The sequence below is a fragment of the Microchirus variegatus genome (assembly GCF_963457635.1).
Source record: "Microchirus variegatus genome assembly, chromosome: 13".
NCBI lineage: Eukaryota > Metazoa > Chordata > Actinopteri > Pleuronectiformes > Soleidae > Microchirus > Microchirus variegatus.
The window spans coordinates 7,043,535-7,062,113 of NC_139814.1; the positions used below are offsets into that span (position 1 = coordinate 7,043,535).

The 18,579-nt window shown below is 36.5% G+C and overlaps 7 gene segments (V, D, J or C); 4 read left to right on the forward strand and 3 right to left on the reverse strand.

Moving 5' to 3' along the window:
* Positions 1–286: 286 nt before the first annotated feature.
* Positions 287–2,188, reverse strand: LOC310936143 (Ig lambda-2 chain C region-like). The segment is given in 3 exons: positions 2,008–2,188; positions 1,519–1,596; positions 287–709 (listed from the first exon to the last, which is right to left on the reverse strand).
* Positions 2,189–2,218: 30 nt separating this feature from the next.
* Positions 2,219–2,578, forward strand: LOC310936144 (Ig kappa chain V region 2717-like). The segment is given in 1 exon: positions 2,219–2,578.
* A 1,312-nt stretch (positions 2,579–3,890) lies between these two features.
* LOC310936145 (Ig lambda-2 chain C region-like) lies at positions 3,891–5,800 on the reverse strand. The segment is given in 3 exons: positions 5,620–5,800; positions 5,130–5,207; positions 3,891–4,261 (listed from the first exon to the last, which is right to left on the reverse strand).
* Positions 5,801–7,366: 1,566 nt separating this feature from the next.
* LOC310936146 (Ig kappa chain V region GOM-like) lies at positions 7,367–7,881 on the forward strand. The segment is given in 2 exons: positions 7,367–7,421; positions 7,574–7,881.
* A 2,175-nt stretch (positions 7,882–10,056) lies between these two features.
* Positions 10,057–12,000, reverse strand: LOC310936147 (Ig lambda-2 chain C region-like). The segment is given in 3 exons: positions 11,820–12,000; positions 11,331–11,408; positions 10,057–10,521 (listed from the first exon to the last, which is right to left on the reverse strand).
* A 1,562-nt stretch (positions 12,001–13,562) lies between these two features.
* Positions 13,563–14,077, forward strand: LOC310936148 (Ig kappa chain V region GOM-like). The segment is given in 2 exons: positions 13,563–13,617; positions 13,770–14,077.
* A 1,413-nt stretch (positions 14,078–15,490) lies between these two features.
* LOC310936149 (Ig kappa chain V region K-25-like) lies at positions 15,491–15,967 on the forward strand. The segment is given in 2 exons: positions 15,491–15,542; positions 15,645–15,967.
* Positions 15,968–18,579: the final 2,612 nt, after the last annotated feature.

An 18,579-nucleotide genomic window follows, 5' to 3' on the forward strand; every position in this document is an offset into this window, starting at 1 on the left:
GTTTATTATTTATTATCCTTATCCTTACTGTCTTGCTGCTGTAACACTGTAAATTTCCCCACTGCGGGACGAATAAAGGACTTCTTATCTTATCTTATCTTATCTTAATTGTTGATGATTTATTTCTCTAAAGTTGTTTAAAATGACATTCACTGATCATGTTTGTTCATCCTATTTCACCCTGGTGTGACATTAAAATGTCACTTCATAATAACAAGTCCATGGAAACATGTTTTTTTAATGAAAACAAACAAGTTTATTATGTGAAAAAGTTGAAAGAGTCAGGATCATCATGAGCGAGAAGTTTTCAAACTTTAAATTGTGAAAAGAGACAGAAATGCAGAGTAAAAGCAGTAGCAGAGAGTCAGTGAGTCAGGTCAGGACTAGGAACACTGGTCTGTCCTCAGTGTCTCTGAGAGAATCTGGGAGCCCTGGGTGGCCTCACAGGTCACAGAGCCCACCTTCCTCCACTGGTCAGCAGAAAGCCTCAGGATGCTGCTCCAGCTGTAGAGACCGTCCTTCTCCAGCAGCCCACGACTCATGCTCTGCTCCCAGCTGCTGCTGCTGCTGCTGCTGCCGTCCAACTTCCAGGACAGAGTCCAGTCTGAGGGGAAGCCCTTGTTGGCCAGACACATGAGCGTGGCCTTCCCCTGCTGCAGCTCCTCACTGGAGGGCGGCAGCACCGTCAGGGTGGGTTCAACACGACCCACTGCAGAGAGACAAGCAGACATAGAGAAACTGAGAGTTTGGATCAAACTGCTCCTCACTGTTTCACTTCCCTGTCAGAGCTCTGTAACCGTGGCAACAGACAGGCATCGCTGCTGAACCGTGACAACAGACAGGTTTCAGTGCTAAACATGAAACGTTAAAAATGCTCACATACAATCTGAAAAAAAAGATGTTGAACAAAAACCAGAATAACTGACGTGGAGGCTGTTCACTTCAATAAATATGTATAATAATACTACAATTATTACCAGGAATGAACAGTTGTTAAATACATGAATTACTTTACACACAACAATATCACTCTATCTAATCACTTTATTGTATTACTTTCTGCAGAGTTTAACGGTCACAATAAATACATTTAGTGACTTTACTTGTATCACAGTTGTACATACCAGGTTTACGTGGTTGAGGAGTTCTTGAACAGTGTTTTTGCATGTACACATTTCAATACAACTAATGTTTTAAGACGTTTAGTAAAGTCTGTGAAAAGGTTCCGTGTTTGAAAGTGGTCCAATATAAAAACAGAAATCCTGTGATCGACACTTAAAAACTGTAGAAATAGTTTCTGCACAGAGAAAACATTCATTCACAATCTGTTTCTATCTAAAAAAGTCTGGACCATTTACTCAAAGGAGAATTATATGGAGACATTGGGTTCAACTCAATCATCACTGTATATGTTAAATGACATCAAATATTCACAGAAACATCACGATTGTTTCTAGTTATAAAATAAAATAGAATAAACACAGATATTTTGTTCTTAAAAGAGTGAAAAGTACTTACCGTTAACTTCCAGTCTGGTTCCTCCACCAAACGTGAGCCACAGTGATTCAAAGTCTCTGAGGCGTCGTACAAAAACCTCTGAGTGTAGAGACACACGTGTCTGTGATTGTGAAACAAACAAACTCACCAGAATGAGTCTGTTTGTAAAGATTTATCAGCTGATTTTAAAATCTGAAGATGAAGAACAATCACAGGTTTTACTAAATTAAGTCATTTTTTAAAAGTGATATATTCAATTTAAGAAGCTGATATTAAAAGATGACATTGTAAATGTCCTCACTGCAGGACTAATAAAGGACCATCTTATCTTAAAAAATATGAGAGAATAAAATCTCAGACAAAAATAAAACCCAAAAGTGTCATCACATCCTGATCAATCCTCTGATAAAGTGATTGATAAATTGATCGACAGGATGATGAAATTGATGAAAGTCCCTGCTGGAGTCAGTCAGAGCATTTCCATAGAGAGTGACTTTGCATCAGCAGCACCATGCTCCAGTGCTCTGGGACACTTTATAGTCCTGACAGTTGAAGACTGGAGGACTGACAGCTGTCCTTCATGACAACACAAGACACAGAAATCATGACTTTGACCTCCGTCCTCATCTGGACTCTCCTCTGCTGCTGCTTCACAGGTAAAGTCCAGAGAGTCAAACTCCTCTGTCAACATCTGTCCCTCTGAAATGAAGCCGACAAAACCATGACTCTGCTTTATGTCTCTGTCTCTGTGTCCTCAGAGTCCAGAGGACAGGTCACAGTGACTCAGTCTGGAGCAGTGACATCTGCTGTGGGAGGATCTGCCACCATCACATGTACAACCAGTCAGAATGTTTATAACGACGACCACCTACACTGGTACCAACAGAGAGATGGAGAAACTCCTAAACTCCTTATTTATTGGGCTTCCAATCGACAATCAGGGATTCCAGGTCGTTTTACAGGCAGTGGATCACATTCTTCCTTCACTCTGACCATCAGTGGAGTCCAGGCTGAAGATGCTGCAGTTTACTACTGTCAGAGTTATCATGAGATCAACAGTAAAGATGTGTTCACACAGTGAAAAAGCCTCGTACAAAAACCTCCTTCAGTGAAAGAGAACAGAAACTGAAGTGACTGCAGAGACTGATACAGTTCACTGAGGACACACACCAGTGATTTAATACATTTTATTACACTATTTCAGTGAAGCTCACTTGTTTATAAGTGATTATACATTATTATTAGTTAAGAATAAGTTATTTTTCTCATAGTCTTTACATTTTCATTCAAACTACGTTTGATTCACAAATAAAATCCATCAGCAGCTCAAAGATTATTTAACTCACATCATTAATAAATCAGCCTCTATGCTGATGATGTTCTATGATACATGGAAAACATCCAAGTTTTATATGATCACTCTTGTTTATTTATTTATTTATTTATTTATTTATGTATTTAGTAGTATCGTTGTAAATGTGCATAAAAAATATTTATATGTTGGAATCAACACATAATAACAAATGTCCATTAGACATGTTCAAGTTACATTTTTGTCTAATATTCTTCATGTCACATTAAACTCAGCTCACATACATTTTCATTTACAACTTTTATATTTACTACAAATAATCATAATTATACATCGCAAACAGTTATTTTTAATTCACTAGTACGACTTTCAATATTTTATATAGATATTTAAAAAATACTTTCATGTCATGTGACTCAATCTCTCCAGTCTTAGGCCAAAATGTAGTGTAGATGTATTGGATTTGAGTGTATTTCAATAGTTTTTTCTAGAAAAACAAATGTGTCTATTTGCCAAAATAATATGTATAAAAGGCATTTACATCAAAGAACAGGAAGGAATAAAATGAGCCCAAATAAACCTTCCACAGTTTTAACACTTTTTTAAAAAGAATAATAGAAAAATAAAGTAAAACGTTATCTAATAATTTTGATTATTATTAATTTGACAAGTGGATAAAATGTTAATTTAATGTGTATGCATGTGTTATTTTATGAATGTACACAAACATTAAAAACACTTTTCATGTTATGTGATTTAATCAGTCCAATCCAAGACTTATGATTGACTTTTTTCATCTTCATTTGTGTGGATGATATCAAATGTCTTTTCTCCTGACATTTTAAAAAGTCATTTGTAAATTGTTGATGATTTATTTCTATAAAGTTGTTTAAAATGACATTCACTGATCATGTTTGTTCATCCTATTTCACCCTGGTGTCATTAAAATGTCACTTCATAATAACAAGTCCATGGAAACATTTTTTAATGAAAACAAACTTTATTAAGTGAAAAGTTGAAAGAGTCAGGATCATCATGAGCGAGAAGTTTTCAACCTTTAAATTGTGAAAAGAGACAGAAATGCAGAGTAAAAGCAGTAGCAGAGAGTCAGTGAGTCAGGTCAGGACTAGGAACACTGGTCTGTCCTCAGTGTCTCTGAGAGAATCTGGGAGCCCTGGGTGGCCTCACAGGTCACAGAGCCCACCTTCCTCCACTGGTCAGCAGAAAGCCTCAGGATGCTGCTCCAGCTGTAGAGACCGTCCTTCTCCAGCAGCCCACGACTCATGCTCTGCTCCCAGCTGCTGCTGCTGCTGCTGCTGCTGCCGTCCAACTTCCAGGACAGAGTCCAGTCTGAGGGGAAGCCCTTGTTGGCCAGACACATGAGCGTGGCCTTCCCCTGCTGCAGCTCCTCACTGGAGGGCGGCAGCACCGTCAGGGTGGGACGGACGTCACCTAGGAGACAACAGTCAGTTTAGAGCACAGAGAGGACACAGCTGTCGGTTGAACGCCACACACTCGGACATGTTTCTGTGTGAGAGCTGATTTTGTGCCACATGGTTTTTCTGCTCCACCAGTCACATGGTTTCACTTCGCTTTAAGAAGCCTCTCATGCACATCAGCACAGAGACAATCATCAAACACTTTGACCTGAAGAAATGTAGAAAAACTACACTGGAAACTGACTTTTACAACATTTGTAACATTTCTAATCCAAATCATCAAACATATGGAGACTAAAACTCTTGTGTTTTAAATACAAGTCAATAAAGAAATGACTTCAAACAACATGTAACACAATAGATTACAGATTTTCAACATGTTCAAATCTCATCTTTATCTTCACTGTGTTAAGTTGCTTCTGAATCTCAAGTCATGTTAAACAAATAAAGTTTTGATGGAATTAAAAAAATTATAAGTGAAATTTCCAGTTTTAAAATCCAGCCTAACATGAATATGTTAAGTAAAATTGCAAATATTTCTCATGAAAAACATTAAATATACTTTAGAGTTCATGGAAAACATGAACAAAAATATAAAATATTGTAAAAACATATCAAATCTTGTTCATTTAGAATTCAGACAGTATTGATAAAACTTTTTAAATCACTGCTAAACAAAACTGAATTAAAACTGAATTGAAGTTTTAAGATACAAACATAATCTTGACAGGACTGTGTCGAGTAAAATTGCTCAGAGTTCAGCTCCAGAATGAAATAAAAACATCAATATTTAAAAAATTGTGAGATTTGACCTACAGCAAACCATTTAAAATTGGATAATTACACAAATATTGTTATGATCGTATTAGAGAAAAACTTACTTCCAACTTCCAGTCTGGTTCCTCCACCAAACGTCCACCACAGTGATTCAAAGTCTTTGAGGCGTCGTACAAAAACCTCTGAGTGTAGAGACACGCGTGTCTGTGACTGTGAAACAAACAAACTCACCAGAATGAGTCTGTTTGTAAAGATTTATCAGCTGATTTTAAAATCTGAAGATGAAGAACAATCACAGGTTTTACTAAATTAAGTCATTTTTTAAAAGTGATATATTCAATTTAAGAAGCTGATATTAAAAGATGACATTGTAAATGTCCTCACTGCAGGACTAATAAAGGACCATCTTATCTAAAAAAAATATGAGAAAATAAAATCTCACATAAAAATAAAACCCAAAAGTGTCATCACATCCTGATCAATCCTCTGATAAAGTGATTGATAAATTGATCGACAGGATGATGAAATTGATGAAAGTCCCTGCTGGAGTCAGTCAGAGCATTTCCATAGAGAGTGACTTTGCATCAGCAGCACCATGCTCCAGTGCTCTGGGACACTTTATAGTCCTGACAGTTGAAGACTGGAGGACTGACAGCTGTCCTTCATGACAACACAAGACACAGAAATCATGACTTTGACCTCCGTCCTCATCTGGACTCTCCTCTGCTGCTGCTTCACAGGTAAAGTCCAGAGAGTCAAACTCCTCTGTCAACATCTGTCCCTCTGAAATGAAGCCGACAAAACCATGACTCTGCTTTATGTCTCTGTCTCTGTGTCCTCAGAGTCCAGAGGACAGGTCACAGTGACTCAGTCTGGAGCAGTGACATCTGCTGTGGGAGGATCTGCCACCATCACATGTACAACCAGTCAGAATGTTAATGGCAACAACTACCTACACTGGTACCAACAGAGAGATGGAGAAACTCCTAAACTCCTTATTTACCTTGCTTCCACTCGAGCATCAGGGATTCCAGGTCGTTTTACAGGCAGTGGATCACATTCTTCCTTCACTCTGACCATCAGTGGAGTCCAGGCTGAAGATGCTGCAGTTTACTACTGTCAGAGTCTTCACTACATCAACAGCATCTATGTGTTCACACAGTGAAAAAGCCTCGTACAAAAACCTCCTTCAGTGAAAGAGAACAGAAACTGAAGTGACTGCAGAGACTGACACAGTTCACTGAGGACACACACCAGTGATTTAATACACTTTATTCCATTATTATGTACATTATACAATAATTTAAAATGTAAAATGGTTAAGTATTTTGTTCTAATTCTCCTTTTTTTGTTGAAAAACATTTTTATTCAACAGAAAAACCATCAGCAGTTTCTTTACCTCACATAATTAATAAATCAGCCTCTATGCTGATGACGTCCTATGATACTATGTATCATATAGTATTTGGTAGTAGTTGGATGTAAAACATCCACATTTTCTATGATCACTCTTGTTTATTTATTTATTTATTATTTATTTATTGGTGTTGTTGTTAATGTACAAGAACATTTTCATATATTTTGGAATCAACAAATATGTTCAAGTTACATTTTTGTCTAATATTCTTCACGTCACATGAAAACATTTATTCTTAATCTGATCACTTTATTTATTTATTTATTTTTGTTGGGTGGGGGGTTGTCCTCTTGTTTTAAATGTGCAAGAAACATTTTCATTTATTTTGGAATCAACATTAAAGCTAAAAAGATTTTTACTCTTAATTTAGAGATCATTTGGAAAGTTTGGATTATTCCATATTATATTTGACGTAAACAGAGAAAATAAATGTTTTCACTTGTTTCTCAATCAGAGCAGCTGTTTTAACTTTATTATTTTTGTTTAAATAGAAAACATCTGAATTTATGATCTAACACTTTGTTAATTTGAGGTTTTTCACATCAGTCATTCCACATTCTTATCTCTGATCAAAGAGAAAAAAAATAACATCACTGATGAGATGCTTCAAATAATTGTATTGTGTATTTAACATGAACATTCTTCCATGACAGAATTTACTCCAGACTTTCAGTTGTTTTCTGGTAATCAAATGTTTTCTACTCTATAGTTTCTAACATTTATTCCTGCTCATGTTGCAGAGAATGTCCACAGTCACATGTGTCAGTGGTGATGGACACAGCAGGACATGTTGAGGACAGCTGCACTTGACTGACTCTGTGTGTTTGCATATGTGTCCTCCCTCTTTGTTCTTGGCCGTTAAGAGTCCAGTGTTGATCAGTGAGTGTCCAGGTCTTTCAGAGACACTGACTCACCAGCAGCACAATGATGATGATGTGTGTGACTCTACTGCTGCTCACTCTGGAGCTCCTTGTTCAGGGTGAGACTCTCTGGTGAAAACCTGATGGAGAAACCTGATCTTCTGTCTCTTTTCCACGTTAAAGAAACAATCATCTTCTGTTTGGACGTTGATCTTCGTCCTCCAGCTTTGATTTGTCTCAGTAACGTTTCTCCTGTTTGATATGTTTTCAGGTTCATCAGGAGACATCACCATGACTCAGTCTCCTGGATCTCTGTCTCCTTCTCCAGGACAGACTGTCTCTATCAAATGTAAATCCAGTCAACTTATAGGTGATGATGTTAACTGGTACCTGCAGAAACCTGCACAACCTCCTAAACTCCTGATTGAAGATACAACAAATCGTCAGTCTGGAGTTCCAGATCGCTTCAGTGCAACTTATCATCAGACTGACTTCACTCTGACCATCAGAGATGTTCAGACTGAAGATGGAGGAGTTTATTACTGTCAGCAGCAGAACAGCTACCCGTTCACACAGTGATAAAACGTGGTACAAAAACCTCCCTCAGCTGCAGAGGAACTGATGTGACTCAACAGCTGCACACACACTAAAATATCACAGCAGACGATGAACATCTTTCTCACAGTTACACTGAACATTTAAACATGACAATAACACCTTTAATCATAAAATCACTTCTATGTTTGACCACATGTTTCTACAGAGAATGTTTACGTGCTGAGTTTGAGGTCAAGTCTTTGAGTTGACATGTGAGTGAAGAAGACAATATTAGAGGAATTTGTCCAATGATTTTATTTCCAACAAACATCAACAGTGTTGAACTACTTCACTAAACATTTACTCAATTATATGAACTTTATTTAGAAACTACACTGGTACATGGATTTAATATTTTCTTATTACACACACTAGTGATTTAAAAAGGTTTATTCAACTATTTTGTATGTTAATATAATTTTAAATGTCCACAAGACAGGGTCAAGTTATTCCTTTTAATATTCTTCAAGTTTGTTACATATACATACATAAATACTTTTAATTCAAATGAAAATCCACCAGCAGCTCAGAAATTCTTTAATTCACATGATTACTAAATCAGCCTCTGTGCTGATGACGTCCTATGATACTTGTAAAACATCCAAATGTTCTTTTATGTTTTATTCTCTTCACTTTTTTGGGGGGAGGTTCCTCTTGTTTTAAATGTGCAACAGACATTTTAATATATTTTGGAATCCACATTAAACCAAGTTGAGAAAATGTCATAACAACTACATTTTTGTTCTCTTGATGATTTCAAAACATGGATTGTACTCTTTATTTGAACTTTGTATTGCTTTCTTTCAAGTTGACATGTGTGTTGCTGTTAAAAGTGTATGCATATTAAAATCACAGAACATTAAATCTACCTTGTGGATGGAAAGTGCTTTATGAATGAAATTACATTACTTTCCATTTAAATATTATTTGCTTTCATAGTAAAGTATACAAAATGAAAATGTATGACTTGCTTCCATGTCATTTCCATTAATGCTGATGATATGATAATGTTATTTAGTAGTATTTGAAAAGAGTGGTATAAATAAAATATTGAAAATGTCACTAAAGGTTGTTTAACATGGTCTTATCTTAATATTTTGGCTGATCTAATATTATTCTATCACTGATAAAAGTCAGTTTAAATCAGAACATTTGTGGGGGAAAATTGACTCAAAGACATGTTTATTCTCAAAAAGGTTCAAATTAATCAAAATTATTAAGCAAGAAAATACTGATTGATTTTTTTATTTTTAGACGACACAGAAATGTAGAGAATAGAGTAAAACCAGTCGGAGTCAGTCAGAGCATTTCCATAGAGGCCACAACAGATAGTATGTCCATGAGACATGTTCAAGTTACTTTTTTGTGTAATATTCTTCACATCACATGAAACTCAGCTCAGACAATTTCATTTACAATGCAACTTATATAATTATACTTATAATTATACATTGCAAACAGTTGTTTTATTCACAAGTACTAGTTCCTATATTTTATATAGATATTCCAAATTTGCTTTCATGCCATGTGACCCAATCACTCCAATGTTAGCCCAAAAAACAGGAAGGAATAAAAGAAACCTTCCATAGTTTTAACACTTTTTTAAAAAGAATAAGAATAATAGTAAAATAAATTAAAACATCATCGATCTAAAAGGAGATAATGTTGACGGTAATTTAAATAGTTCTTCTAAATAACATTTAAACTCAAACACTCACTTTTCCAAACTTTGAAATCAACATTTCACCAAATTGAAAAACTATTTTCAAATTGATTTGATTCTCTAATAATTTAGATATGATTTGGAAAATTGCAATAATTTTATCTATATTTGACAAGGTTATAAAATATATATTCAATGTGTATTCAAGTATTTTATTAATGTATACAAACATTAAAAAAAACACTAAGTTATCAATAGCTTTCATGTTATATGATTTAGTCAGTTCAATCAAAGACTTGTGATTTTGTTTTCATCTTAATTTTTGTGAATTATATCAAATGTCTTTCTTCCTGACATTTTAAAATGTAATTTGTAAATTGTTGATGGTTTATTTCTATAAAGTTGTTCAAATGATCATGTTTGTTCATCCTATTTCACCCTGGTGTCATTAAAAGGTCACTTCATAATAACAAGTCCATAGAAACATGTTTTAATGAAAACAAACAACTTTATTATGTGAAAAAGTTTAAAGAGTCAGGATCATCATGAGCGAGAAGTTTTCAAACTTTAAATTGTGAAAAGAGACAGAAATGCAGAGTAAAAGCAGTAGCAGAGAGTCAGTGAGTCAGGTCAGGACTAGGAACACTGGTCTGTCCTCAGTGTCTCTGAGAGAATCTGGGAGCCCTGGGTGGCCTCACAGGTCACAGAGCCCACCTTCCTCCACTGGTCAGCAGAAAGCCTCAGGATGCTGCTCCAGCTGTAGAGACCGTCCTTCTCCAGCAGCCCACGACTCATGCTCTGCTCCCAGCTGCTGCTGCTGCTGCTGCTGCCGTCCAACTTCCAGGACAGAGTCCAGTCTGAGGGGAAGCCCTTGTTGGCCAGACACATGAGCGTGGCCTTCCCCTGCTGCAGCTCCTCACTGGAGGGCGGCAGCACCGTCAGGGTGGGACGGACGTCACCTAGGAGACAACAGTCAGTTTAGAGCACAGAGAGGACACAGCTGTCGGTTGAACGCCACACACTCGGACATGTTTCTGTGTGAGAGCTGATTTTGTGCCACATGGTTTTTCTGCTCCACCAGTCACATGGTTTCACTTCGCTTTAAGAAGCCTCTCATGCACATCAGCACAGAGACAATCATCAAACACTTTGACCTGAAGAAACTTTTACAACATTTGTAACATTTCTAATCCAAATCATCAAACATCTGGAGACTGAAACTCTTGAGTTTTAAATACAAGTGAATAAAGAAATGACTTCAAACAACATGTAACACAATAGATTACTGATTTTCAACATGTTCAAATCTCATCTTTATCTTCACTGTGTTAAGTTGCTTCTGAATCTCAAGTCATGTTAAACAAATCATTTTCGAGGGAATAAAAAAGAATTATAAGTGAAATTTCCAGTTTTAAAATCCAGCCTGACTTGAATATGTAAAATTAAATTGCAAAAATTTCTCATGAAAAATATTAAAATATACTTTAGTGTTCATGGGAAACATGAACAAAAAATTAAATATTGTAAAGACCTATCAAATCTTCTTCGTGTAGAATTCAGACAGTATTGATCAAACTTTTCAAATCACTTCAAAACAAAAGAACTATAATTGCTCAGAGTTCAGCTCCAGAATGAAGGAGACAAAATCAAAAAAATCAATATTTAAAAAATAAAAAATTACATTAAAGTGAGATTTGACCTACAGCAAACCATTTAAAATTGGATAATCACACAAATATTGTTGTGATCGTCATAGAGAAAAACTTACTTCCAACTTCCAGTCTGGTTCCTCCACCAAACGTGTACCACAGTGATTCAAAGTCTCTGAGGCGTCGTACAAAAACCTCTGAGTGTAGAGACACACGTGTCTGTGACTGTGAAACAAACAAACTCACCAGAATGAGTCTGTTTGTAAAGATTTATCAGCTGATTTTAAAATCTGAAGATGAAGAACAATCACAGGTTTTACTAAATTAAGTCATTTTTTAAAAGTGATATATTCAATTTAAGAAGCTGATATTAAAAGATGACATTGTAAATGTCCTCACTGCAGGACTAATAAAGGACCATCTTATCTTAAAAAATATGAGAAAATAAAATCTCAGATAAAAATAAAACCCAAAAGTGTCATCACATCCTGATCAATCCTCTGATAAAGTGATTGATAAATTGATCGACAGGATGATGAAATTGATGAAAGTCCCTGCTGGAGTCAGTCAGAGCATTTCCATAGAGAGTGACTTTGCATCAGCAGCACCATGCTCCAGTGCTCTGGGACACTTTATAGTCCTGACAGTTGAAGACTGGAGGACTGACAGCTGTCCTTCATGACAACACAAGACACAGAAATCATGACTTTGACCTCCGTCCTCATCTGGACTCTCCTCTGCTGCTGCTTCACAGGTAAAGTCCAGAGAGTCAAACTCCTCTGTCAACATCTGTCCCTCTGAAATGAAGCCGACAAAACCATGACTCTGCTTTATGTCTCTGTCTCTGTGTCCTCAGAGTCCAGAGGACAGGTCACAGTGACTCAGTCTGGAGCAGTGACATCTGCTGTGGGAGGATCTGCCACCATCACATGTACAACCAGTCAGAATGTTTATAACAACAACTACCTATCCTGGTACCAACAGAGAGATGGAGAAACTCCTAAACTCCTTATTTACCAAGCTTCCACTCGAGCATCAGGGATTCCAGGTCGTTTTACAGGCAGTGGATCACATTCTTCCTTCACTCTGACCATCAGTGGAGTCCAGGCTGAAGATGCTGCAGTTTACTACTGTCAGAGTCTTCACTACATCAACAGCATCTATGTGTTCACACAGTGAAAAAGCCTCGTACAAAAACCTCCTTCAGTGAAAGAGAACAGAAACTGAAGTGACTGCAGAGACTGATACAGTTCACTGAGGACACACACCAGTGATTTAATACACTTTATTCCATTATTATGTACATTATACAATAATTTAAAATGTAAAATGGTTAAGTATTTTGTTCTAATTCTCCTTTTTTTGTTGAAAAACATTTTTATTCAACAGAAAAACCATCAGCAGTTTCTTTAACTCACATAATTAATAAATCAGCCTCTATGCTGATGACGTCCTATGATACTATGTATCATATAGTATTTGGTAGTAGTTGGATGTAAAACATCCACATTTTCTATGATCACTCTTGTTTATTTATTTATTTATTATTTATTTATTTATTGGTGTTGTTGTTAATGTACAAGAACATTTTCATATATTTTGGAATCAACAAATATGTTCAAGTTACATTTTTGTCTAATATTCTTCACGTCACATGAAAACATTTATTCTTAATCTGATCACTTTATTTATTTTTGTTGGGTGGGGGGTTGTCCTCTTGTTTTAAATGTGCAAGAAACATTTTCATTTATTTTGGAATCAACATTAAACCTAAAAAGATTTTTACTCTTAATTTAGAGATCATTTGGAAAGTTTGGATTATTCCCTAATATATTTGACGTAAACAGAGAAAATAAATGATTTCACTTGTTTCTCAATCAGAGCAGCTGTTTTAACTTTATTCATTTTGTTTTAATAGAAAACATCTGAATTTATGATCTAACAATTTGTTAATTTGAGGTTTTTCACATCAGTCATTCCACATTCTTATCTCTGATCAAAGAGAAAAAAAATAACATCACTGATGAGATGCTTCAAATAATTGTATTGTGTATTTAACATGAACATTCTTCCATGACAGAATTTACTCCAGACTTTCAGTTGTTTTCTGGTAATCAAATGTTTTCTACTCTATAGTTTCTAACATTTATTCCTGCTCATGTTGCAGAGAATGTCCACAGTCACATGTGTCAGTGGTGATGGACACAGCAGGACATGTTGAGGACAGCTGCACTTGACTGACTCTGTGTGTTTGCATATGTGTCCTCCCTCTTTGTTCTTGGCCGTTAAGAGTCCAGTGTTGATCAGTGAGTGTCCAGGTCTTTCAGAGACACTGACTCACCAGCAGCACAATGATGATGATGTGTGTGACTCTACTGCTGCTCACTCTGGAGCTCCTTGTTCAGGGTGAGACTCTCTGGTGAAAACCTGATGGAGAAACCTGATCTTCTGTCTCTTTTCCACGTTAAAGAAACAATCATCTTCTGTTTGGACGTTGATCTTCGTCCTCCAGCTTTGATTTGTCTCAGTAACGTTTCTCCTGTTTGATATGTTTTCAGGTTCATCAGGAGACATCACCATGACTCAGTTTCCTGGATCTCTGTCTCCTTCTCCAGGACAGACTGTCTCTATCAAATGTAAATCCAGTCAACTTATAGGTGATGATGTTAACTGGTACCTGCAGAAACCTGCACAACCTCCTAAACTCCTGATTGCTGATACAACTCTTCGTCAGTCTGGAGTTCCAGATCGCTTCAGTGCAACTTATCATCAGACTGACTTCACTCTGACCATCAGAGATGTTCAGACTGAAGATGGAGGAGTTTATTACTGTCAGCAGCATAACAGCTACCCGTTCACACAGTGATAAAACGTGGTACAAAAACCTCCCTCAGCTGCAGAGGAACTGATGTGACTCAACAGCTGCACACACACTAAAATATCACAGCAGACGATGAACATCTTTCTCACAGTTACACTGAACATTTAAACATGACAATAACACCTTTAATCATAAAAGTTCTGAGTTTGAGGTCAAGTCTTTGAGTTGACATGTGAGTGAAGAAGAGAATATTAGAGGAATTTGTCCAATGATTTTATTTCCAACAAACATCAACAGTGTTGAACTACTTCACTAAACATTTACTCAATTATATGAACTTTATTTATATAGAAACTACACTGGTACATGGATTTAATATTTTCTTATTACACACACTAGTGATTTAAAAAGGTTTATTCAACTATTTTGTATGTTAATATAATTTTAAATGTCCACTAGACAGGGTCAAGTTATTCCTTTTAATATTCTTCAAGTTTGTTACATATACATACATAAATACTTTTAATTCAAATGAAAATCCACCAGCAGCTCAGAAATTCTTTAATTCACATGATTACTAAATCAGCCTCTGTGCTGATGACGTCCTATGATACTTGTAAAACATCCAAATGTTCTTTTATGTTTTATTCTCTTCACTTTTTTGGGGGAGGTTCCTCTTGTTTTAAATGTGCAACAGACATTTTAATATATTTTGGAATCCACATTAAACCAAGTTGAGAAAATGTCATAACAACTAAATGTTTGTTCTCTTGATGATTTCAAAACATGGATTGTACTCTTTATTTGAACTTTGTATTGCTTTCTTTCAAGTTGACATGTGTGTTGCTGTTAAAAGTGTATGCATATTAAAATCACAGAACATTAAATCTACCTTGTGGATGGAAAGTGCTTTATGAATGAAATTACCTCACTTTCCATTTAAATATTATTTGCTATCATAGTAAAGTATACAAAATGAAAATGTATGACTTGCTTCCATGTCATTTCCATTAATGCTGATGATATGATAATGTTATTTAGTAGTATTTGAAAAGAGTGGTATAAGTAAAATATTGAAAATGTCACTAAAGGTTGTTTAACATGGTCTTATCTTAATATTTTGGCTGATCTAATATTATTCTATCACTGATAAAGGTCAGTTTAAATCAGAAAATTTGTGAAAAGAAAAACTGACTCAAAGACATGTTTATTCTCAAAAAGGTTCAAATTAATCAAAATTATTAAGCAAGAAAATAGTGATTGATTTTTTATTTTTAGACGACACAGAAATGTAGAGAATAGAGAAAAACCAGTTGGAGTCAGTCAGAGCATTTCCATAGAGAGTGACTTTGCATCAGCAGCACCATGCTCCAGTGCTCTGGGACACTTTATAGTCCTGACAGTTGAAGACTGGAGGACTGACAGCTGTCCTTCATGACAACACAAGACACAGAAATCATGACTTTGACCTCCGTCCTCATCTGGACTCTCCTCTGCTGCTGCTTCACAGGTAAAGTCCAGAGAGTCAAACTCCTCTGTCAACATCTGTCCCTCTGAAATGAAGCCGACAAAACCATGACTCTGCTTTATGTCTCTGTCTCTGTGTCCTCAGAGTCCAGAGGACAGGTCACAGTGACTCAGTCTGGAGCAGTGACATCTGCTGTGGGAGGATCTGCCACCATCACATGTACAACCAGTCAGAATGTTTATAGCAACAACTACCTAAACTGGTACCAACAGAGAGATGGAGAAACTCCTAAACTCCTTATTTACTATGCTTCCACTCGAGAATCAGGGATTCCAGGTCGTTTTACAGGCAGTGGATCACATTCTTCCTTCACTCTGACCATCAGTGGAGTCCAGGCTGAAGATGCTGCAGTTTACTACTGTCAGAGTTATCACTACATCAACAGCATCTATGTGTTCACACAGTGAAAAAGCCTCGTACAAAAACCTCCTTCAGTGAAAGAGAACAGAAACTGAAGTGACTGCAGAGACTGATACAGTTCACTGAGGACACACACCAGTGATTTAATACACTTTATTCCATTATTATGTACATTATACAATAATTTAAAATGTAAAATGGTTAAGTATTTTGTTCAAATTCTCCTTTATTTGTTGAAAAACATTTTTATTCAACAGAAAAACCATTAGCAGCTTCTTTAACGCACATTAATAAATCAGCCTCTATGCTGATGACGTCCTATGATACATGTAAAACATCCACATTTTCTATAACCACTCATGTTTATGTATTTATTTATTTCTTTATTGGTGTTGTTGTTAAAGTGCAACAAACATTTTCATATATTTTGGAATCAACAAATATGTTCAAGTTACATTTTTGTCTAATATTCTTCACGTCACATGAAACTCAGCTCAAAGACTATTTCAGCTACAATAGAACTTATAATAATTATATGTTGCAAACAGTTATTTGTATTCACTAGCACTAGTTCCTATATTTTCTATAGATATTTCAAAATTGCTTTCATGCCATGTGACCCAATCGCTCCAATCTAAGCCCAAAATGTAGTTTTTAAAAAGAATAATAGTTTAATAAATGAAAACATCATCGATATAAAATGTTAATCCTTATTCTAAATAACAAATAAACTCAAACACTCTCTGTTGTGGCAATTGTTGGTCTGAGATGTCTGATGTGGAAATAAAGTTGGATGGAAAAGCAACTGGCTGAAGCATCGGTTTATTCTTTGTGCAGAGAGAGAGACAACAGAAGACAACTGCTCTGAGGCAGGTCTAAGATGACTCTGAGGAAGATAAGAGAATTCTGCAGATATATTGTTGTGACTCTAGGCTGCGTGCGAGCAGCTGCTTTGACCTTGGACCCCAGGTTGGTCTGTTCTGTGTGAAAGCTGTCTAGGTGTAGTAAAAGGTGTCAAGAGGATTCATTATGGTATTATGTGTATTAAGTTTAAGTGTAAGGGAAGTGTGCATATGTAAGTGGGGTACCTGTGTGAAGGAATGTATGATGAATGTGCGTGTGTGTGTGTGCTAAAGAGAAAATGTTATTTTTCCAGGACAATTCCTCCCTTTTGATTATATATTTATCACTAAGCTAATGGAAAATAACATTTTATAATCAACCTAACAAGAAAACACTACAATTATAAACTTACCATGATTACACAAACAAATCAAATAAACACAATAATAAAAATCATCATCAACTCAAACTCCATAAACATCCATACCATACATGATTAAAACAGGCAGGGAGAATCTATGAAGGTACACATCCTTAATATAGTTGCAAATTATACATGTGTATATAAAAAGTATCTATGTATTCCATTATATGAACCTCTCAACCTAAAGTAAAAGCAAAAATTAGTTGATCAGGATTAAAGCAGATTATTAAAAAAAAAAAACACATTACCACACCGTCCGGTGTGGTACCATTTCAGACTTATTAACTGAAAGGAGGTCAAGAATTAGTAATTACTGTCATTTTCATAGTCATAGTCGTTCCAGTCATAGTCAACGTCATACAGTCGTCCGCGGTTCAGAGGACTGGCTGGAGGTGATGGAATTTCAATGGTGACGTTATTGACGATGTTATTGGCGGGTACAGTGGGTCTGTCGGAGGCATTCATGTAAAAGGAATGGGTTATCCAATTACTTACTAGAGACTTTAGGCATGGGAGAAGGCAACAAAAGATGACGCATAGAGGAATTAAGATAGGAAAAACGAGGCTAGCAAGTCCTGTCAACCATGAATTACCCCATGAGGTAACCCAGGCCAGGAATGAGTTGGTGACAGGCGGAGGAGGTTTAACGAAGTCGCGCATGTGGGTAACAACAGACGTCAGATTATGATAGTTGTCAGGGATGTAGAAACAACACTGCGAGTCTAACATCTTACAAACCCCACCTCTATCTGCTGTGAGAATATCCAACACAAGCCTGTGTTGGACGACAGCTTCACGAATGTGTGACTGTTCCTCATTAAGCATAGTAACTGCATCTTCAGTTTCGTTAGCCAACGCCACTACTTGATGTGCTACACCATTAATCTTCGTCAGGGCAACTGCTACACCGAAAGGAGCTATGAAAGATAAACCTGCAGCTTCCCCAGGGGTTGACCAAGGGTCAGTTGTTTTGTAACCACCATACCATACAGAAGTGAGAAAGCGTTTCTGGAGACCATTGGTAGGTTTCTCTTCCGCTGGGTGTGGATGTGGGTGTATAGTGACTCCAGAAGTAACCATAGCAGGATAACAACATCCTGTCCAAGAGTTGGGCAGAGTATGATACGCTTTCCTGCCACAAATCCACATCATCGCTCCAAATGAACCAAATGGTGGAGAGAAAGGACAGGGAAAGACAGAAGAGCTGTTTTCCAGGGCACAAACAATACCAATATTATCAGTAGTGCTTATCAAAACAGAAGTGTTACATGCACTCCAACCAAGAGAAACTGAGCCCACTTTTGAGCAGAGGCATGTGGCGCCCCGTTTGCGGGGAACAGACAATGACAAGAATGAAGTAGTTTATTTAGGGTCAGTGCATGTCCAATTAGG